Source organism: Rhipicephalus sanguineus, chromosome 1 (genome assembly GCF_013339695.2).
Source record: "Rhipicephalus sanguineus isolate Rsan-2018 chromosome 1, BIME_Rsan_1.4, whole genome shotgun sequence".
Classification (NCBI taxonomy): domain Eukaryota; kingdom Metazoa; phylum Arthropoda; class Arachnida; order Ixodida; family Ixodidae; genus Rhipicephalus; species Rhipicephalus sanguineus.
The window spans coordinates 169609462-169633956 of NC_051176.1; positions in this window are offsets into that span (position 1 = coordinate 169609462).

The window sequence follows — 24495 nt, forward strand, 5'->3', positions numbered from 1 at the left end:
GACAGAACGTCGACCGTCGATCAACTGACAAGCGGTCACGCGCGTCGGCTTTTATACAGGCGCTATCATACTTTCCAGCAATATCGCTGGTGGTGGCGTAATTTCTAGACAAAGCTGGAACATTCGCGTGCGGGGCGCAATCTTAACAAACCGATCTACTACAATCGCGACGCTTCTAGAACACTACTTCGCGGACAGCGTCGAGCGTTGATAACCGTCCCTGCCGGTCAAACCCGAATACATCAAAACAAGACAAGAAGTGGGCGTGGCAATATGGCTTCACTGGTATTTAGTTTTTTTTTTTTAGTTATGGTTCTATCGTTGTATTTTTGCTTGCTCTTTTTTTTCTTTTTTTTTCTCGTGCCCATGTAGCTATCTTCTATGGTATTTTTGGCATCAGGATGTTTTGAAGTAGTTTTTATGTATTAGTTTATCTTACATCGTAATTCGGTGTTACAGATTAGCTTATACAGGTTATGTTTACTTTATCGTGTATTACACATGTTTGAAGCAATGTCATTGTACCGACTGCCTCGTAAATGGTTCATTGGCCTCGTCAGGCTGTCCATAAACAGCTCTTAGCCAGTTACCCTCTCAAGAACCTGTTTCTTTCTTGCAAATAAACTCATTTGATTTGATTTGATTTGATTTGATTTGATTTGATTTGACACCCTACCTGCTAAGCTACCATGGCGGATTCCGGCTAATCAGTCGTATCAGTCAAAACAATAAAGCTCAATTTGCGTGCCCTGCATGTAATTGCATACTAGAACTTATACCTCCTTTCCACGTATATCTAAAAGAAGGTTATATTTACAGCATAGCACTGTTATCCATGAAAAATGAACCCGGAAAATGCCTCACCACCACGGCACAATATCGCTTATATGAAAGATTGTAACCGAACTTATTTGACCCTGCATGTCCATCATGAATTTCATAGAGAGGCTTAGTGACAACAGGCCACCCTGGCGCAGACTTTTCTTGCTAACGCTACCTTAACTGCTATTATAATATGGCACGTTTCTTTCTATGTGCGTTCTATAAAAACAGATGTGATACTTTTAGTAAGCCTCACCGCAACACAACTATGTGTTGCAATGAGCTTACTTGAAGGAAAGATGATTACTTTTAAGGGCTCGTTTTTCTTTGTTAGACACAATATTAATGAGAACTAACAGACAGCAATGCCAAGGAAAGTATAGGGGGTGTTATTTGTAGTAATTTGAATATAAATGTGAAGAAAGTAAAGTGGACGAAAAGATAACCTGCCGCCGGCAGGGACCGAACCTGCGACCTTCGAATAACGCGTCCGATGCTCTACCACTGAGCTACGGCGGCGGTCATCTCCCCGTCCACTTTATAGGGTATATATGTTGATTAAAACTTAGGAGTGTCAGTCAGCGCCAGTCGCAGCCATGGCAGCGAGTGTGGAACACTCTTTTTTCTGCCTTTTTGGCGTCACGTAGCACGTGATCTATTTACGAGCAGGCAGCTGACCAATAATCCCTCGCATACTACCTGAAGGCATCATGTCTGCCAGAACGAGACCCTCGCTATGAATGAAGGAAAGATTATTTTTAAGGGCTCGTTTTTCTTTGTTAGACACAATATTAATGAGAACTAACAGACAGCAATGCCAAGGAAAGTATAGGGGGTGTTATTTGTAGTAATTTGAATATAAATGTGAAGAAAGTAAAGTGGACGAAAAGATAACCTGCCGCCGGCAGGGACCGAACCTGCGACCTTCGAATAACGCGTCCGATGCTCTACCACTGAGCTACGGCGGCGGTCATCTCCCCGTCCACTTTATAGGGTTGAGAACTAACAGACAGCAATGCCAAGGAAAGTATAGGGGGTGTTATTTGTAGTAATTTGAATATAAATGTGAAGAAAGTAAAGTGGACGAAAAAATAACCTGCCGCCGGCAGGGACCGAACCTGCGACCTTCGAATAACGCGTCCGATGCTCTACCACTGAGCTACGGCGGCGGTCATCTCCCCGTCCACTCGCAGGTTCGGTCCCTGCCGGCGGCAGGTTATCTTTTCGTCCACTTTACTTTCTTCACATTTATATTCAAATTACTACAAATAACACCCCCTATACTTTCCTTGGCATTGCTGTCTGTTAGTTCTCATTAATAATGAGCTTACTTAGCATGCGAAAATGATAACTGTAAAGAAATGCCTCGGGTGAGCAAAGCGCTGATTATTACTGTAAACTAGGCGGCGCAGGACCTCCAGGGCACCAAAGCGGCACCAAGGAGGTCAAAGCTGGAACCAAGGCTTTCCGAGGGTGTCTGCACCCGAGCACCCGAGACAGGGGCGTAGCCAGAAGAAATTTTTTTCGGGGGAGGGGGGGGGGGGGTTCAACCATACTTTATGTATGTTTGTGCGTGCGTTTGCATGTGTGCGTGTATATATACGCAAGCAAAATTGAAAAATTTCGGGGGGGGGGGGTGGGGGGTTTGAATCCCCCCTCCCCCCTGGCTACGCCCCTGACCCGAGACACGGACAAGTCTGCGTTCCAGCTTTGGGGTTCTCAATTGCAGCCACTTTGATGTCCCGGAAGAGCCTACAAAGTCTACTCAATGATGACGCGCTGTTTATATTCAGCACATACGCAAATTCTCACGTCCGCTCAACGGCATTAACGTTTGTAAGCTTCACTGCATCACATAGTTGTATAACGGAGAAGCTATTATGAAACACATGCGCGATCATTTATGAGGACGCTTCATAAGGGTGTCCTCGTTCATGTTGTTGTACGCACCGCTAACATCTGGAAACGCGAGATCTATCTGGTTTATTATTGCTAAGTTCGGATCTTATTTATTATTGCAGTCGCAACCACTAGAAAGAGTTTCCGAGTACAAGTTCCTGGGAGTACTTTTTCATGAGAATTTGCGATGGACGCATCATGTTAACTATATTAAACTCAATATAGCACAACTAATCGGATTGTTGAATAAATATCCCACATTGTTACGTTTAAAACTTAAGCGTCAGCTGTACTTTCCTGCTGCTCCCTCCAGACTCCACGACTGTCTGCTTGTTCGGGGCGTAACTTCGAATACCAATATGGAAACCCTATCAAGAATGTAGAAAAAGTGTATTCGTGTTGTCCATAATCTCTCGATGTGTGAATACACTTCTGAGTACTTTCAGCAGCATCGTATCTTACATATCAGGAATATGCATAAACGAAAACTATCTGACAAAGCATTTTTAGAATTTAAAAGAAACCTCGAGAACTTCTTTTCGATGTGCACCAATGCCACAACCAAATTTCACATCAAGATCTAGGAACCTTGTTAAAGCGAAAACACGGACAAGCTACGGAAATCAATTATTGCAATGGCAAATTCCTAATCTCCTCAATGATGAAGATGCGTTATTTCATGACATAGAATATTCTCTAACTCTTTCAACATTTAGAAAAAAAATCAAAACAGAACTTCCTCGCAAAATAATCATTTAGCAGCGAAGCTGTTTAGCATATCGTTCCTTGTTCACCCCGTACCAAAAAAACTATCATCATCATAAACGGGTATGTGCCACAGAAATTGGGTAAATCCCACTACTCACCACCGGTCCACTAAAAATGAAGAAGAAAACTATCGTCATCAAACGGGTATGTGCCACTGTGCGGCCTATAAGAAAACTATCATCATCATAAACGGGTATGTGCCACAGAAATTCGGTAAATCCCACTACTCACCACCGGTCCACTAAAAATGAAGAAGACTATCTTCATCAAAAGGGTATGTGCCACTGTGCGGCCTATCGGAAAACTATCATCATCATCATCATAAACAGGTATGTGCCACAGAAATTAGGTAAATTCCACTACACACGACTTCCACTAAAAAGGAAGAAGGCAACAGTTAGCCCAACAAATGGCTGCGAACCGACGGCGGCGAGCCGAAGAACCCAAGTACGTATACAATGAGAGAATACTATAGGAACGGGAGAGGCAACGGCAAGTACGTGCGAGAAGACCCCGAAGCGATGGAAGGCCTATGCCAACGACGACGTGCCCGTATATCTATGAGAAGTGCGAACGCTTGGTTTCAGCGCGAGGTTCTGTCTCTGGAGTTTGAACATCCGTATCGTGTCTGTGACTGTCTGTGTTTAACTCGAACCTCTCTGCGCTGAGAATCAACGTATAAACAACCTAGCATCACCTAGCTAAAGCCTAGCTACGACCTAGAGGCAACCTAGAAACAACCTGCATCACCTAGCAAGGGCCTAGAAAGAGCCTAGAAGCAACCATATTAGTCTTCAGAATCATCCAGTTTCGCTGTTTCAAGCCTTTAGCGCGGCTTAGTGTAAGCTTCGCCTGATTTTTTTTTTTTTTTGGTAAAGTGCTACATAGCTTGCTACATACTTTTATTGAGTTTCCTTTTGTTTGTTTATTTGTTGCTGTGCTACCAAAAATATCCGGCTCCAATTATTCTAAAACAGTGCATCTATACATTTTCATTTATTGTGTCTTTTATTTGGATTATTACTGTTCATTATACTGTATTGAACTCAGTCCATGTGTAATTGTTTCATTTATGTACATGCACATATACATGTATATATGCCTTTTTTTTTCTGCAGTCGTCTGCTGTTTGCTGTACTCGTGGTGCCAGGAGCCTAGTCAGGCGTGTACAGACACACATTTTGCTCCGGCACCGTGGCAATTCATGACTCATGTATTGTCAAAAATTGCAAATAAACTTCAAATTTCAAACTAGTTCGAACAGATATTAAGGAATTGAATGAACTCCAATGCGCAAGTTGACTTCTGTTGTTGTTACGTGTCGAAGCTTGCGTTCTTGGTTTGCCATTATATAAGTGGAGGAGGCAGCTCGAATCAGGGTAGAGAGAAGAAGATTTAGGAAAAATGAGAGTGCTTGATTACACGGGGACAGTAAGAGAGAAATGAGCCACATGATGGATGGATGGATGGATGGATGGATGGATGGATGGATGGATGGATGGATGGATGGATGGATGGACGGATGCATGGATGGATGGATGGATGGATGGATGGATGGATGGATGGATGGATGGATGGATGGATGGATGGAAGAACTTCATTGAGAGTCCTGAGAAACGCGATTATCGCGCAGCGGGCTGCTCCCACGTTGGGGCGGGCAGGTCGAGCCTGGTCGCCGCATCGTGGGCTCTCTGGACGGCGCAGATTTGGTTCCCGTATACTCGGCGCTTCGCGGTGAGGTATTTCATCTTGACTGTATCGTCTGCTTGATCTGTGCCTCGTGATGAGGGGCATCGCGAGAGCATACGTTCCAAGTTAGCTGAATCGCCGCACTGAAGGCAGGTATTGCGTATCTAGATAGATCGAGTGTAATAAAATGGGTTGGGGTATATGTCCCCGTCTGCAAAAACATGGGGGTGATTGCCTGCGCTTTGATCAGTTTCTTGTGTGGTAGCGGATAGACAATCCCACTACGGACAACGAGTCATAGGATGTCCTCGGTCAGGGTTGCCGTTGGTGGCTACTTTGCGCCAAATTGGCTATTTTACGACACCGTCTGGCGACGAAAATTTCAGGTCGGCTCCAGGGATACTTTCTGGCTACTTTTGAACTTCTGTTTTGGTGCATTAAGTATCCATTTTTCCAATTTATTTGCAGAGAAAATACCCTACTTCTAAGCTTGTCTGCCTTGTCCTTTACTACACCAGCAGGCTAGTGCGCATCGACGCACCCCAAAGCAACGCGCGGCGTGCCTGCAAACATATAGGCGTGCGCAGGTTTCCCCATCAGGGGAGGGGGGGCAAAGGTTCATCGCAGCGCCCCCCCACCCTACTAAATCAATGTATGGGGCAGATTTTGCGCCCCCCCCCTCCCTCTCTTAGGTGACTAGAATGGTCAATGTACGGGGCAGATTTTGCGCCCCCCCTCTTAGGTGATTAAGGGAGAGGGGCGCCCCCCCTGTGCGCACGCCTATGCCTGCAAATACAGAGCGACGAAGTTGCGTGCATGTTGGCAAACACGTGGCTGGCACGCTGCTCGTGATACCCTCTTGTATGCTGATTGTACACGCAAGTTTCTAATTTCGATGCGCAGCGCGTGTTCTAGTGTGAGCTTGACGAAAACATAGGTCCGCAACAAAGTGAAGCTGGGTTATTCAGCTTCAATCAGGTTTCCCTATCTGAAGCTGGAGTGGCATTATGTAAACTCTACTAATCAAATTTGGTCTACGGCTTCAAGAAAAAACTGCTTCAATGTTTAATGTTCCTACTGAGTTATTGACTGGAATGTTCCAATATAACTCTGTATCTGGCAAGAAATCTATCTATTCTATATAAATTATATACAGGTGCACTGATTTTACTATAACTTATTTATTTATTTGCAACGTATCTGCGGCTCAAAGACGAAGCAAGAGGGAAAGAGCTGTGCTCTTAATTAGTTCTATGGTCTTGATTGTTCAAAATGGTAGTACTCATTGTTCAATAATGAAAACTGCACACACAATACCACTTCTTTTATATTTGGCTACAAATCTGGCGGTAAAATTAAATGGCGTGACTACTTTGGCTGCTCTTAGCTTGATAATAATAATAATAACATCTGGGGTTTAACGTCCCAAAACCACGATATCAGACGCCGTAGTGGAGGGCTCCGGAAATTTCGACCACCTGGGGTTCTTTAACGTGCACCTAAACCTAAGTACGCGGGCCTCAAACATTTTCGCCTCCATCGAAAATGCAGTGCTTTTAGCTTTTAATACTGGCTCCTTTTCATATCCCCCTAACGGCAACCCTGGTCAAATTTCGCATGCGTCCACAATTTAATAAAGCGCTTGCCTAAACGAAAGTACACTTCGCTCTTTGAGAAGCCCGCATGCTATTAAAAATAACAGACAAATTAATGGTCTATTCGATGGAGAGAAAAAACGCCAGGCCGGCGCGGAAAGCGCAGCACAGTCACAGCGAAAGCTGGAAGAGCGGCATTTCTAGAGCCCGTTATAAACTCTCCTGTGGCTACTAATACAGGTACATTAGCAACGTACCTACTACGCCACAAAGCGTAATTTTTGGGAAGTTGGGAAGCACCCAGCACGACATTATTCAATGTTCTGCGGAGAAGCGAGGTACCATATGTAAGCGATTATGTGCAGTTTGTTGATGCGGCGGTTGATGACGATGAATAATTATGGTTGCGCCCTTTGTAATGGGTTGGAAGCTTTAAACGACCCACTAGTTACGTAATGCATATTGTGTGACGCCCGGTCGTTATTTAACTGTCCCACCACGCTTTATAACACACTTTAACCGGAGAAACGTAGAGCGAGAGAGAGAGAGAATTAACTTTATTGAGACCCTGAGGAAATGGATCATGGGAGCCTTATGGGCTTCCTTGGCAACCAACAGAAGTGCACTTGCGAGGAACCCACTACGCTATAAATCATTGTAATTTTTGAGAAGTAGGGCAGTAGGCACTGTGCCATTTTTCGTCATTCTACAGACCGCCGTGGTACCTGCTAAACGCATGTAAGGCATTATGCGCACTTTGTTGATGCTGTGCGTGATGACGATGAAGAATTATGGCAGAGCTCTTTGTAATGGGTTGGAAGCATTCAACAACCTACTCGTAGCGCAATTCGCATTGTGTGACGCCTGGTTACCGAATTCGCGGTGTGCGACGCTTGGTGCTTATTCTACTCTTTTACCACGCTATATTGCATATGCTAATGTGGTTCCTTCCCGACATGAAGCCTGTATAGGACCTTTTTGCAAAGCAGTTTCAAGCACCGGCATGGCTCAGAGGTTGAATACTGGGCTCCCACGCAGAGGGCCCAGGTTCGAACCTCGTTCCATCCTGGAATTTTTTTCTTATTTAGTTTTTTTTTCTTATTTCGAGCGATACTGGTTAAGGACACCGGCGGCGGCGGCGGCGGCGGACAACTACGGCACCAAAAACGGCCGGTGAAATGATCCCATAACAGCTTTCGCTGTAAAAGCCGCTGAGACTGAAGTGTATCGGATAAACAAGCATAGTGACAGTCACTTTGTTCCCGATGCGCAAGTTCATACCCCACATCGTTCTCCGTTGCGCAGCGTGTTCTTCTATCGGAAGACGATGCGTTCCTGTCTGTCCACCGTGATGACACGCACTTAGGCGCACAAGTCGTTTGATATCCCTTTCTTTTTCTTTTTCGGGCTTGTGCGTGGTGGCATCGCAGCAATTTAAGAACTACTATACAGCAGCGTCTGAACTTGTTTCGCTTCATGGTTGAACCTGGCGTGCTGCCTCCAGGCGCGCCCGCAAAGTGGCGAGCGCTCAGTTGGAATCGTAAATACCAACCGCGTGGCCGAGTCTAGCAGCCAAGGGGCAAGGTAGGTGTCTGCGGTGAACACGAACCAATTTCTTGCAGACACGCACGCTTCGACGGAAACCCATGGTCTTTGGCTGTGAGGTGAACAGCCTTTCGACAGTTCGGAGAAGAAACTCTATAACTGGAGCGGCGTCCGTGAGACGTATGCACATTTAAATTTCCGCACTGCTTGGAAGGCGAGTCATAACAGTTTGTTCATTTAGATTACACCCGAAAAGACGGACGTTACTTGCACCATATCTTGCAATGTCCAGGCGGCTAACTAAGATTGTTCACGAATGTTGCTATTCTGAAATTTATAGGGACACTAAAGAGAAAAGCGATTTTTCTCGTATTAGTAAACTACTCTTTCACAATGCCAAAAAAGAAAAAAGAAAACACGCTTGCTTCGAGAAGACGGTTGGTAAACGAGAAAACGCGCAAAAATAAAATGCGGGTGGCGACGCCACGGACCTGGAAGCTGTAGCACCAGTCGCCGTGACGTCATAGAATTTCAAGAGCCTACTTCAAGGGCCTACGTAATTTCCAATCGGTAAAAATGAAGTACATTATCTTCCGAGGGAGCCACAGACTTAACATACCAACTTTCATGAAATTTGGTTGAGCCAGTGTGGCTAAAATAAGAAAAAACACTTTGAAATCCGTGACGTCAGAATCGAAAATTTCGGCCGGAAATTTAAAAGTGAAAACATAAAATTCACTCGGTAGTTTTAGCCATAAGTTTAACGACATTGATGCAGAATATAGAGGAATTTTAGAGATTTTTAAAATCAATTTCGCGATATGCACGCTGTGAACCAAGTTCGGAGTACTGATCGCGACATGCTTAGCTCCTATATAATCCACAACAAATCGACGGAGATGCGTACACGATATTGTACACGAGGCAGAACGTGTTTTACTCAACACGTTCTGCCTTTACCTGTACAACGTGTTCGAAGAAATTAATAATTGTTGGGGTTTAACGTCCCAAAACCACGATATTTTTATTTGCCGCTTACCTGGAGGACGAAGAAGAGGAGTACTGGTTCGTTGCTGCTTTCGCCGTCTTGGTTGTTACCCCGATCACTGTGATTGTGTCAGTACTGTAAATACAGCCTTCTTCTGGTCGTCTCCCCGTAACAATATGATTATGAGAGACGCCGTAGTGGAGGGCTCCGGAAATTTCTACCACCCAGGGTTTAACGTGCACCTAAATCTAAGTACACGGGCCTGAAGCATTTCCGCCTTCATCGAAAGTGCGGCCGCCGCGGCCGGGATTCGATCCTGCGACCTTCGGGTCAGCAGCCGAGCAGTTCGAAGAAATTACAAGACGAATTATCAGCGGTTGCTTGTGGGCACACTGCACGCGGGAAAAGTTTCATTGTTTAAAGAATGTTGCGTTTTGGAGGTAAATTAATTGATACATTCATTAATTTGTATGAAAGGTATCGTACATGGCGAACGACAATTGGCTGCCGTGTACTTTGGTCCATGAGCGAGCACTGTGCGCGGCACTTTTCTTATTCTTAATTGCATTATATATATATATATATATATATATATATATATATATATATATATATATATATATATATATATATATATATATATATATAACACTATAGCGCAGTTCGCCGGACACGTGAGGTCTCAGAGGTTATTGCGCCCTTCTTATGGAGGACCCCAACTTCGTGGGCGCAGTCGGTACTTGAAGAGGCGATAAGTGATCCTTTCGTAGTACCTCGCTATCAGCACTGATAAGGCTGGAAATAAAGAGAAAGCGACGTTGACGCGCTGACATGGTCAATGCAGTAAACTGTGACTGATGGACTTGCAGACCATCGCATTCTTTCGAACTGAACAAGGAAAAAAAGAAAGAAAGAAAAAAGGTTTATGAAGGCGGCCGCATCCCTAGCAATGCCCAGCACGGTGAAATGCTTCAAGTTTTGAAACAATCCTTCAAAAGAAAGGATAAGCAACACAGAACCTAATTTTCGTTCTCCTGCTCTCTCTTTGGTATAACATTCGAACTGTTGAGCTGGGGCTATTTCTGTATATATACTAACAACCAATTTCTCTTTCCATTCAGGAGTGCTGTTTTTTGGGCTAGTTGAAATAACCTACTGCATTTTTGGACGCGCTTCATGAAGACAAGGACACAGTGAGGCACAAAGAAATACGTTTGTGGTTTTCTGTATACCTCGACGTGTCCTTGTCTTCATCAAGCGCGTCCAAAAATTCACTTTCCATTCTTCGCGATATGCTATAGGCTCGTGTACTTAGATTCAGGCGCACGTTCAAGAAAGCCACATATGGTCGAAATTATCAAGAGGCGACGTGCGTCATAATCATATCGCGGTTTTGGTACGTGAAAAGCTCAGATATTATTACTTTCTGTTTTTTTCGCCGCATCTCACTCGGCTCGCCGACCATCGCTATCAATCGTCGCGATAAGCCATTCGACGCGACGGATGATTAGACAAGAACAATGGGAAATGAAATAGACTGTTACAAAATGCGGGCCAAGGGCAACATTGCGTAAGGATTCATGTCATTTTTCATTTGCCTGGTGTTATCACTCGTCGCCTTCAATGACCGATCACGGCGATAATGGTGGCGCGACAGCGTGCTTGAGCCAATTATGACGAAGGGCAAACGTTAAGAAAATTGGCTGATGTTTAATTCTTGTAAACATATAGTCATCACGAGCGAAAGGTTTTTCAAAGAATGCGCACACAGGCGGCAGGGCTTCGATATTGGCACACTCACGCGTTTGGTAAGCTTTCGCTATATCGTGCTATGCTGGCCTCCTTCCAAACGTGGTAGCTTAGGGTGTCGCGCTGCTGCGCTCGAGGGCGCGGGTTTGACTCTCAGCCAAGGCGGCCGCATTTTGATGGGGACGCGACGCAAAGATCACCCGTGTGCTTAGACTTAGGTGCACGATAAAAGAACCCTAGAAAGTTAATCCGGAGTCCCCACCATACGGCAGGCCTCGTAATCATATCGTGATTTTGGCACGTAAAACCCCAGTAATTATTATTATAATTTGTTAATCTGGCCTCCCTTTGCTACGGTATTTCAGCAGGCAACTTTGCTTGAAATTTCGCAGCCTGCCGTCCAGCTGTATCTGCTGGATGATTGGATTCAACCTGTCGCTTGCGCTGAAGCGCACGCACAGACGACCCAGCTGGCGCGCCATTCATGGCAAGGCTGAGCGACCAAGTGCCGGCGAAGAAGCCGTTAAACCCGAGAACATATATATGGTTAAACCTTCGCCAAGTCTACCGCATCGGTGAGGCTCCGAGCGAGCGCAGCCTGCTGCGAATGGCTGCGATGCCTCCCCGCAGCGGATCACGTGGCATGACTTGGAGCGAGAGAGACGCAGGGATGAAAGAGCAGCAGCTGCGGCTGTAGCGTCCGAGCCGGCCGGACGCGGCTTGCGTTGCGCTTGCACTACAGTGGCCCGAGGTCATAGCGACGCGATGAATAATCTCGCCTATCGTGGATCTATGGTTGGTTTGCTTTTGTGTACCCCGCCGCTAAGGCTAGAGGAATTTCACATTTTTTGTATATTTCAGATTTATTCTGTGCCTCTTTTATTGTCTTGTAAACACGACGTAAAATATATAATTTATATGACTTCTTCTGAACTGTTGGTTTACGTTTTCGTGGCAAAAACAAAACCCGCGAAGTGTCAAAAATTTTAGTTTTGGGGCGGTAATAAAGAAAATAAATCGCATCCAATCATAGTGATATTTACCCTTTACTAATGTGGCATAGGTATTGTCATTGGTATTGTCTGAGGAAGTGCGTATGCACGAGCGCCCGGCGATTCCCGTTCATAGGGTTCCCACACTGCTCCGTTTACCAAACCGTCGATGACGTCAATGTTTGAGGTAAGCATGTAGGTTTTCCGGCCGGCGCCGAGTAGAATCTTGTTAGGGAGATTCGCAAACTCCGTGTGCGACATGCGCGCTACTTTTTGCTGCGCTTTATTGACTTCCTGCTTGTTACGGCAGATGAGATACGTGTTGTCTGCAGCGACTTCCGTCAGGTTATTTTCGTCGCCACCTAGCGGCTTCTGGCTGAACCTCGCCTAGTGTGGATTGCTCCGTGCGTCGTCTGCTAGCCCCGTTGTGTTTGCATGTGCGCGTACGTCATGCAGATCCTCAAAAGGCGGTTTGTTCCGTTGCGTTAGTGCAACTTTAACCGCTCGTACATGTGCCTAACACGGTGTAAAGAAGCATTTGGCCTTGATAGGCTGTATATGTATTGTAATAAGATCAGAGAGTGCACTTGTCGAGAGTGCTGTGTGCGGTCGTCGTACCCTCCGTTCACGAGAGTCAGCGTTGTGGTTAGGTGTTGTTTATACGTTACGCGATGACCTTTAGTTGTGTACGGTCCTGGTCTCACTAGAGAGAAATATTTCTGTTAAGTCACGTCTGACACGTCGGTACTTAAATTGTCCCCTAAAAAGAAGAGAAAATGAAATTACACGGAAATCGCAAAACTGAGTTGCCTTGCGCAATTTTACCTTGTGGCGAAATTTATACAAAACACCCGTGCACTTAGATTAAGGTGCGCGTTAAAGAGCGCTGATGGTCAAAATTAATCCAAACGGCGTAGTTTACATTTATGTCGTAGTAATTTCACGCGAAGCCACATATTTTTTCTTTACATTATCTTGAGCGTTTGTGTTGCGTTGTTTAGATTGACAGAAGGCAGCGGGCTATTCGTATGAAAAAGCGTACTTTGGTCCCATGAAATAACCGGACCTTTGTTCCATTACTGTCGTGCAAGTAATCAATCGAAGAAATTTCCGTGCTGTACAGTTACCTTTGTGTACTGTTACTGGAATAAAAACAAGCGTGTGCGTGTTAAACGTTAAAGCGCTGTCAGCCACGTAGCTTTCCTCAGTAAACCTATAAACTGTCCTACATTTCATGGAGAACTGAATAAGAAATGCGAATGAATATTTGAGCACGCAGTGCACAAAGTGCCATTTCAACTCATCGTGCAGGAATACGGGCTTTCTTTTTGTTGAGGGGCATCCAAATGAACAAGAAGTAAATAGTTAATTCAGTCGCGCGATTCAGCAGCGCGTAGTGGTGGAACACAAGCTAAACATGTACAAATAAAACAACAAGAAAACGTCACCCATTGCGAAAACGCCGACTGTCGCCGAAGGCGAGCAACCCGTTCGTTGGCAGAATGCGCTTCTCTCACAAGTAATTGTAACGTTCGGCGCGCTTCGTGCATTATTGGGGAATGAAGAGCGCACATATTACCACAAAGCTGCAGTCAACGCATTTTGTTTGCCGGAAATCGGGTCATATCGCTCACAACGAAGCGCTGTTGTGCACGTTTGTATACGCGCCGACAACCGCCCATCCACAGCGCGGCGACGGTGCTGCCACCTGTAGCCCGATCTCGCGGCGAATAGCGACGAAGACTCCGGAGAAGCGCCGGTAGGAGGAGCAATTGCGCGCTTGGCGAGGCGGTGGCGCCCTCTCTTGCGCGGCGTGGGTGTCAGCAGCATGTTTCCGAGGCATTTTTAGCGATTTTAACTTAAAGGGACTGCCTACCACTCAGAAAAAATTTTTCTGATTGTGGTGAAAATGAGAAGATCGTTCGTCACATCGGCGGCAACGAGCATACTTTTGCCTTATAAAAAAAGGAATTATATTTTTAAAGTCGTTAAAAGTCGTGAAAGAATGACCGCTAGCGTCATCCAACGGCGATGTGGTTCAATCTACTGGTAGGACAAGAAATCCTCGCAGGTAGACTCATTTTGCTTAAAAACAAACATGTATAACTTGAAATTGTATTTTACGCACTTGCACCTTTCGGTTGCGTCAGAGAGTAATTTTTTAGCATTTTTTTTCTCACACATCCAAAAAGGCGCCCGGTGGCGCTGCTTGCGGCGCCGTCTTAGATTTCGCCTGCTTCAACTCATGCGCTATGCTATGGTGGCGTAGCTATGCCATGCGGCTCTCCGCGCTGGTCGTGCTGTGCCGCTGTATTGTTGTTAGGATGTCACACATGTGCTGCGCTGTGAAGGCGCGCATTTATAGTCTCTTTTTGATGAATCGACTTGGCTTGGATTGCGGCAGCAGTGCTAAAATAAACGCATAGACTGCGATTACAGCAATACAAGTGTTCTGTAATCGTATTATAAGGCTTCATTTAACCGCTAGCGCGTTGAGAACGACTGTTACATTCTTCAGAATAGTGTCCAGCGGAAATAAAGTAATACTACAGAAATCACATGTGCTTTCGGTTTTAATTTTTACCGGCACTGCAATCCAGAGGCGTAGCCAGAAATTTTTTTCGGGGGGGGTTCAACCACACTTTGTGTATGTTCGTGCGTGCGTTTGTATGTGTGCGTGTATACCTATATACGCAAGCAAAACTGAAAAATTTCGGGGGGGGGGGGGGGTTTGAACCCCCCAACCCCCCCCCCCCCCCTTGGCTACGCCCCTGCTACAATCGTCATTACGTCCACCAACCAGTGTTGTGGGCATGTTTCACGCCAATATAAGAAGACCGAACGCAGATCTAAAAATTCTGTTTAAAAATTTCTACTCAGTTTCCAGAGAAACCGCTGCAAGGTTGGACACTTCAGACGGTATGCTTTCTATTGCGGTACAAAGCGGAAAAGCGACGAAGCACGGTAGACAGGCCCTTCCTTTAACTACTGATTACTTCTCGGTTATTTCTGTTATTATTTTAGACCTTGTTTGTTTGTTTTAACTCGGTTAGCATTGCTAACATTGTTTTAGGCCTGTACTGACTTGATTTTGAAAGTAATCCCGCCATATGAGACGGTCGGACGACAAGCCGGGCCCCAAAAGTGCTACGCACTTAAAATTTCGACCCAAGCGTCTGCAATACCTTGTAGCCAATCACTTGAAATAAATGTTACTTGAAGGTCCACATGCACTTTGTAGTTTGCATTCGTTTCGGCCTCGTCCTTCGCGCTTAAAAACACTGTCTTATGGTGCATTTATACGTAGACTGCCAACACACACACACACACACACACACACACACACACACACACACACACACACACACACACACACACACACACACACACACATATATATATATATATATATATATATATATATATATATATATATATATATATATATATATATATATATATATATATATATATATATATATATATATATATATATAATACAAAAAAGCAGACGTTGAAGAACGGGATAATTATATGTCCATAAGCTTGTTTTCGTTAATTATTATTATTATTATTATTATTATTATTATTATTATTATTATTATTATTATTATTATTATTATTATTATTATTATCTGGTTTGGATACATATAAAACACGAAGACACTTAGGAAATAGGGAGTGAACAGGCTGACAGCTGCCACCTAAAGGGGCACAACGCCTGCCTGCTCCTTCGGGAAGGGGGAAACAGAGGAAATGAAGATGGGTGGAAAGAAAGAGGAAAGAAAAGAACAACAAGAAATAACACAGACGTATACACAAATAAGTAGTCACATAGAAAAATGTCTATAAACGTGAGGCCAAATCGGTATTGTGTAAGAAAGTTAGTAGGGCTCGCGATGGGCCTGGTCGCGCCGAGCAGCAGATCCTCCCAGGAACAGGCAATCATCAAGATTCGTACACTTAAGACCAATAAGTCCATATTCTTTGATGAGCAGTGCTCGCTGCATAACGAATGCGGGACACTAAAAAATTATGTGTTCTAGTGTCTCACAGAAGCCACACGACGTACATAACGGACTGTCCACACGTCCTTGACGGTATAATCGCTCATACACCAATACAGAGCCAACTCAGCTTGCAGGGTGTTTCAGATAAAAAGCCCCAAGTATTAAAAATTAAGCATAGGCGCTACGCGTCTCCAATTAGCGCAGTATTGTTCTGAGCCATCACGTCAGAATATTTTCTAATCCTCAAAGCTTGGCAATAATTAACAAAGATTGCTTATGAACTTTTTAAATAGTAACTATATAGAGAAATCTTCAATACAAAAGTTGTAGCGCTTGTTCAGAAACGTCGAATTTTTCAATCTATGGTAAGATAGCTCCCCTGCTTAATTTTTTTCCGGCCTTTCTTTAAAGCGCGCGAATTAAAAAAAAAAAAAAAAAACTCGCGACTGCCACCTAACGCGCGGCGCTTTTAGTGCCCTCAAATGTAAGTTCAACGAATTATCAAATGCCTATTTTGTTCTTTGCGTTCCTATCGCGTCACTTTGATATATGAGCCTAAATTAGATTTCATAGTATTTTTATAGAGCCTATAAATGCCTATTTTTGGCGTTTGTGCCTAAACTGCCGATGAGTGCCTATAATAGAGTTGTAGAGAAGCATTGGAACGCTGTAATGGGTCGTCCTCTCGAGCCGACGCGTTTATTGAAGGCGCTTGTTGACGGCGGGATTGACGGCGACCATGCACAACGACGACAGTCACCACGGAGCGCAGACTCGCAGACTCTCAGCACGAGGGGCGTGCTCTCCGAGAAGAGGCGAAGAGGACGACCCACTAGAGGGCGCTCGAGAGGACGACCCATTACAGCGTTCCAATGCTCCTCTACAGTATATACTGTCAAAATCGGCGCCTATGTGAACACTATTTAACCTCAAATTTCGCTTTCGAGTGCAGTTTGAGACCGTTATTCATGTTACCGGGCAACTCAAGCTAACTGTTGCCTTCATTTTTAATAGAATGGTGAATACATATGTGAGATTTACCCAATGTCTGTGGCGCATACCCGTTTGTGTTGCCCCCGCGGATCCCGGACATGAAAGGCTCGACCAAGGACAGCTTCGCTGTTAATACAATAATAAAAAAATCACGCCATATCCCCGAAGTGAATCATGATTGAGGAGCTGGCTCGGAGAAGCTCGGGAAAACCCTGAATCTTCCGTACAAGTCCTCTACTTTCATATAAAGACGTCACACGTTTTTATAGTAGCGATTGTGGTCAGGTTGTTGTCGAACCACAAGCGGTCGCAGACCTTGCAGCTGTGGCCGAACGTGTGGTAGAGGAAATCGAGGAAATGTGGTTTTGCCTGCGTTAATGTCATCGTCAAGGCGCTCGAAGAGCAAGAGGAAGAAGACTTTTCTTTCGCGAGAGCGTACGCATGCTACAGTTGGCTATGCTATTTGTGGTTTTGCTTGCGTTAATATCATCATCAAGGCGCTCGAAGAAGAAGAGGAAGAAGACTTCTCTTTCGCGCGAGCTGCGCCTGTAGTGGTCGCCTATGGAACTAAGGTTACGCTTACGACGCGGGACATTGCCCCAGCTTAAGAACCTGGCGAGCCAGCTCCTAATAATAATAATCGTTGGGGTTTTACGTCTCAAAACCACGATATGATTATGAGGGACGCCGTAGTGGAGGGCTCCGGAAATTTCGATCACCTGGCGTTCTTTAACGTGCACCTAAGTCTAGGTAACACGGGCCTCAAGTATTTTCGCCTCCACCGAAAATGCGGCCGCCGTGGCCGGGATTCGAACCCGCGACCTTCAGGTCAGCAGTCGAGCGCCATAAGCACAAGACCGCCGTGGCAGGTGCATAAAAAATACGCTAAATTCTTTAAACGTCTATCGAATTATACAGCATATCGAACTGATTCCCGTTATTTTGCGAGTTCGATGTATGCGGGTTTGACTTCAATATAGTCAAATCCGACTGTATCGAGCTCGGGAAAATCGCATTATCCTCTATATTGAACTATTTTCAAACACGACAATACTTAAACGTCTATTGATAGGACAATTTACGGCTATATCGAACAAAAATAGCCGCAATATTTGATATACCGAACATCTGGCAGAGCGAAACACCTCAAGAAGTTGGCTTTCCCTCATGGACAGCGATTTTCCCGCAGGCATATGAGTGAGCGTTGTGATTAGGGGGGCACCGCGCAGAGCGAGAAGCTGCTGCCGCCTTCCGTCACGTGCTTTCTGCCATGATTCCTCGTCGTCGCGCCCGTCGACTCGCGCGGGGTCGCTTCTCCGCTCCCTTTGTTATAACGCAATGGCTGCCGTGAAACGGAGGAAACTGCTGTTCTCTGCAAAGCTGGCGATAATCAACATAGTCTAACGCAGAGAAAATCAGCATCCCAAGAAGCACGCTAAGTATGATATCGAAAAACAAGACCGACATCAGGGCCAAGGCAGACCTTCCGGCGCTTAACGAGTGCTTACAGCTGCGTATGAAGATGTTGAGGCGCTGTTTACATTGATGCCGTATTTTATCAAGTATAACCCACCTCTGCATATAACGCGTACCTCCAACTACAAGTCGCGGAAAAATAGAAACTAAAGAAAATACGCATATTGCCGTAAAGCCGTCTTCCTTGCATTTACGTGAAGCAGTCTCGTTAAGCCAACTTTCGCGCCGACATGCGCACCCAAAACACGATAAATTCTTTAAAGTTTTATATCGAATTATACCATACATCGAACTAATTCCCTTTTTTTTGCGAGTTCGATATATGCGGCTTCGACTGTATAAATCATCGAAATTCAAGGCCCCGATCCAGGCAATATCGAAACAGCGCACGCCGGGGCGGCGAGTTTGTAATATGCAGAGCGCTCAACGCATGGCAACGGCAGCGGCGCGCTATTGGCTGCGCGCACACAGGGACGCCGCTGCGGAGTTCCGCCTAGCAACGGCCGCGCCGCGCTCTCCTACTCGGGGTGCCTTCCGCGGGAATTTTAAACGGTGAACGCGGCCGCTGGGCCCCGTAGAATTTTCGTCGCCGCTTGTGAAGTGCTACTGCTCTCGCGTTGACCGAATACGCCGCCGTCGCCGTATGGTTCGACTGTGCTTTGTGCATTTTGTTTTGTTATAACGGTGAACACGTTCGCCCATGAACATTTGTGTTGTCGCCACTGTCTTTTGTGCCTTGGCGCTGCAGCAAGACGCGATCAGCCGTTGTGTTCCACTGTGCGTTTCTTTTTTTAACAGTGAACACGCTCGCCCTTGAATATCTGTGCTGTCTGCTGTGTCTTTTGAGCCATCGCGTTGTCGCAAGACATAATCGTTGTTGTGTTGGACTGATTGCTTTTGTTTATTTTTTTAACGCTTAACACGCCTTCACGTGAATATATGTGTTGTCGCCAGTGTTTTTTGTGATCTCGCGTTGTCCCAAAGACGTGATCACCGTGGGTTCACAAACACATCGTGGGTTGTAGACTTCGTGAAGTCAACATCAAGGTGTGAAAGGTAATACAAAAATGGTGTTTCATAACTTCAAAAATAACTTGCGGAATCTTCTGTGGTAATTTAACTTCATGCTTTGGGGATAATGTCCAATGATCAGCCGTTCTCAATTAGGTCGTATTATGTGTGCACTTGGCCCCCCTTCGAAAAAGTGCCGCCGCCACATAAGTAATTGTGTTCTAGTTATTTTCATATGTTATGGCGTAGGTACCATAGGATGGGAAAATAATGAGAGCAATCAGAGCGCAATGTGAACCAGATCTACATTATGGTTGGATCTCACGAAAGTATTCCACAAACCTGCACATTTCACTTAGGTCACCAACTTAAACCTCACTTAGGTCACCAACTTAAACCTAGGAGAAATATCATACAATTACATCCGATACTTCCTAACGAATAGGAAGGTTACCTTCAACATGGGGGAACTCGAGTCTGAGGTGAGGGGCATGGACAGTTTAGTTACACCTCAGGGCTCCATGATATTGCTCATGCTCTTAATCTCATTATGACAGGGCTGTCAGAAAAAACGTGAAGACATCGAAGGAATCAATCGCCCCGTATACACGGATGATGTTGCCATATGGATCTCGCGAGGCAGTGATGGGTAAATAGAACAGAAGTTACAGGAAGTCGTAGATAAAGTGGAAGTCTACCTCACAGGCACTAGGCTTGAATTTTCACCAGAGAAATCAGAACTTTACAGGCCCATACTTAACAGGAGGTGGCCCAAGAGGTACATGAAGGAGAGAGAGTGCGAGGAGATACAGACTTGCACGAAAAGGTCCCCATCATTGAACAAGTGAGGGTCCTTGTACTCAACATTGAGTCGAAGCGAACTAACAGCAATACTCTTATAAAAATAGTGACTAAGGTCACTAAGGCAACTGGCTGATCAGGAGAATCACAAACAAGTATATCACGGAATGAAGGAGGCTAGCATTTTTAGTCTTAAATGGAACAAGACAGAAAAGGACAAAATCAATATTTTCGTACGGAAAGCTTTTAAGCAGGCCCTAGGCTTGCCCGAAAGCACCAGCATAGAGAGATTAACGCACCTGGGCATGCATAACACCTTAGAAGGATTGACTGAAGCTCAGTTGGAAAGAATTGGCAGCACCGCGACTGACAGAATATAGATAAATTACAAAGAATAACCAGCAAGGACCCAAGGTTGTATCGGCCAGAGATTGGGAGCCAGATTGACATTGCAAATTTAAAAAAGAAATACAAACAAAATTCAATTAGGGCAGTAGAACGAGCACAGCTAATACGACCTAATTGAGACGGCTCAAGTGCACACATAATACGACCTCATTGAGACGGTTCATCATTGGGCATTATCCCCAAAGCATGAATTTAAATCACCACAGAAGATGCCGCAAGTTAATTTTGAAGTTATGAAACACCATTTTTGTATTACCTTTCACACCTTGCTGTTGACTTCACGAAGTCTACAACCCACGATGTGTTTGTCTTCAAGCCGTAATCTTTTACACAGCTGCAGGCGTCTTGTTCATCAGTGATGTTCGCCCGAACCACGTCGCGAGTTTGTAATATGCAGAGCGCTCAACGCATGGCAACGGCAGCGGCACGTCAACGTCAGGCGATGAACTGTCATTGTCTTCAACGCATTCGATCGCGCGGCGCGCCGGCGTCTCACATGCGCTGCTTTCCGTGGTCATAGCCGTACAACACCGGCGTTGCAGGGCTGCGAAATGCGTTGGCAAGATCAGCCGCGAAAAAAAAATAATAAGAAAACACAAGGCACACTCGAACCCACGGTGATCACGTCTTGCGACAACGCGAGATCACAAAAAACACTGGCGACAACACATATATTCACGTGAAGGCGTGTTCAGCGTTAAAAAAAAACAAAAGCAATCAGTCCAACACAACAACGATTATGTCTTGCGACAACGCGATGGCTCAAAAGACACAGCAGACCGCACAGATATTCAAGGGCGAGCGTGTTCACTGTTAAAAAAAGAAAAAAAGAAACGCACAGTGGAACACAACGGCCGATCGCGTCTTGCTGCAGCGCCAAGGCACAAAAGACAGTGGCGACAACACAAATGTTCATGGGCGAACGTGTTCACCGTTATAACAAAACAAAATGCACAAAGCACAGTCGAACCATACGGCGACGACGGCGTATTCGGTCAACGCGAGAGCAGTAGCACTTCACAAGCGGCGACGAAAATTCTACGGGGCCCAGCGGCCGCGTTCACCGTTTAAAATTCCCGCGGAAGGCACCCCGAGAAGGAGAGCGCGGCGCGGCCGTTGCTAGGCGGAACTCCGTAGCGGCGTCCCTGTGTGCGCGCAGCCAATAGCGCGCCGCTGCCATTGCCATGCGTTGAGCGCTCTGCATATTACAAACTCGCCGCCGGGCGCGCAGGAAATGCTGCCGTTGTGTTACGTCAGACCGGAACTTCAGGTGACGAACGTTGAAAAAAGGCACGAAGCAGCAGTATCTGGTGAGGAAAAACGGCAAGTCGTACTCAAGTGGACCGCTTATTATTTGCGTTTGGTGAGTAGTGATCTCCTCTTTCTTTATCACACTCTAAATAAGCGAACTCTTTCGCCTGTCTCCTAGAAGAAGCGCTGGATAACAAGACAGCTGATCTAGTTGGTAAGTATTTATTCTGAAAGACAAGGCGTGCAAACACGGACACAAGAGAAAAGTCAAGACACCACAAACGCCACAAACGGCGATTGTGGTGTCTTGACTTTTCTCCCGCTACACGCTGAGTCACGCACCTCAGGACATTCTATAACTGAGTTTTGCATCCACCCATCATTGTCTTAAAAAAAAAAAGAAAGAAAAAAGCAGAAAAAAAGAAACACCCGAGGGGTATTGATGCGGGGGAGAAGCGGGAATTGCGGATCACGTAACAAACGATGTCACAGATTAGCGAGTGGGCGCTAATCCGTGACGTCGTTGTCACGTCATCCGCAGTCCCCGCTTCTCCCCCGAGGATTACTCCCCCGTGTGAATACCCCTTATGCTGCCAGTCCAGCGGACTCATCTGAGCAGTGCTTTCTTTGAGTGTCGCCGCGTCATGTGTACACGAAGAGTGACCGATGCCAAGTTGCCAAGAGAGAAACGCGTCGACAGAATTTCGCAGGCCACAACGACTTCTTTTTAAAATCCTCGTAATGTGCCTGGCATTTAGTCTGTCGCTACGAAAAAATGCGGCAGTGCTGTTCCTAGGCGAGATGGCAAGCAGTGTGCAAAAAGGAGTCCTTCATTTCCCTGATAAAGGAGAAGCGATTGACCACCTGACACTGTAAAGGCCTGACCACATACGTACGCGTTGCAGCGCGTCAGCGCGTGGCTTGTAGACTCGGCGTCGCGCCCTCTCCCTATGGAGAGAGAGGGCGCGCAGCTTCGTGCAGCCACTCGCCCTCCCCCTTCATAGGGAGAGGGAGCGGCGACGAGTCTACACGCCACGAGCTGACGCGCTGCAACGCGCACGTATGTGGTCAGCCCGAATTCGCCGTCGCGTACGCATCGGAGATTTATGCGACTAGTAGTTATCTCACAGGGGGATCCCCAGAATGTCGCGACGGCGCGATGCATCGATCTTTTTTGACCATTAGTGCAACTTATTATGAGTGCAGGGGAGGGCGAGAAGGGGGCAACCATCTATTATGTATGCTCGTGTGTGCGTTTGTAGTGTGCGTGTATATATACACAAGCAAAATTGAAAAATCTCGACGGGGGGGGGGGGGGGGGTGAGCCCCAACTTCCCCGCCCCCTGGCTGCGCCAATGCCGTATATATAGGCATCAGGCGCGCTAGATTGAATTCCTTGAGCTCCGCCAAGAGGACAAAGTAACTTTTGCAGAACCTGTCACAGCAGTTGAGGCAATAAAAAGAGGAGCATTGAAAAACTGCAGGAAAACCAATAGAGTCTTCTATAAAGCGTCGAAGGACGCGCTGAAACCAATACTTACTGAAGGGTTCAATTATGCACATATACGACAAATATTCTGCCCCTGTGTTTTGCGTCAGCGCACGCAGTGCTTATACCAAAAATAGATGATTAAAAAAATCCGCCAGATCTCACGCACTGTGGGAATCGATGTAATGCGAAGCAGCCAGCAAAGAGCTGCATACATCGCCTTGTTTGTCTTTGAGCCAAATGAAATCATTCATGCCATGGCATCTAGTCCACCATATATCGCATGTATGCCATGCACGCATGCATGCACAATCTAGTATACACCATGCCAATGAAACGCATATTCTGCTATATACAATGCATTACCTGTTGTTTATGTTCATCGCGCACTCGTGTCGTGCCATACCAATTTTGGTGTATATCCAGTTAACAAAACGGCCGGAAGCACACCATGACAGTGGCATGTAAATCATACCGTACATGACATGCATAACATGATTCGCATGTTAAGACCTCTCATTTATGTTCGTCATACAGTCACATCGCGCAATACCACTTTTGGTGTATATGAAACGAGCGAAATGGCCGCGAGTGCACCATGAGTATAGCATGTAAATCATGCCATACATGACATGCATATCATGGTTTTTCGTGTTACCACTTGTCACTAATGTTCGTCATACAGTCACATCGCGCAATACCAGTTTTGGTGTATATCAAGCTAGCGAAACGACCGTGAGTGCGCCATGAGCGTGGCATGTAAATCATGTCGTACATGACATGCATATCATGATTTTCATGTTACCACGTGCCAGTTATGTTCGTCAAACAGAAATGTCTCGTCATACCAGTTTTCGTATATATCCCTTGTGGGAATCGAGCGCGCCCTTCCCTTTGGCGCCTCGTTCCCCAGCTAGCGCGCGTGTTGGCCCCGCGCGGCTCGAGCGCCGGGAACCGCCGTTAATCGGCGGTATGGCGACCGCGGCGGCAGCGCCAGGCCTATTAGTCT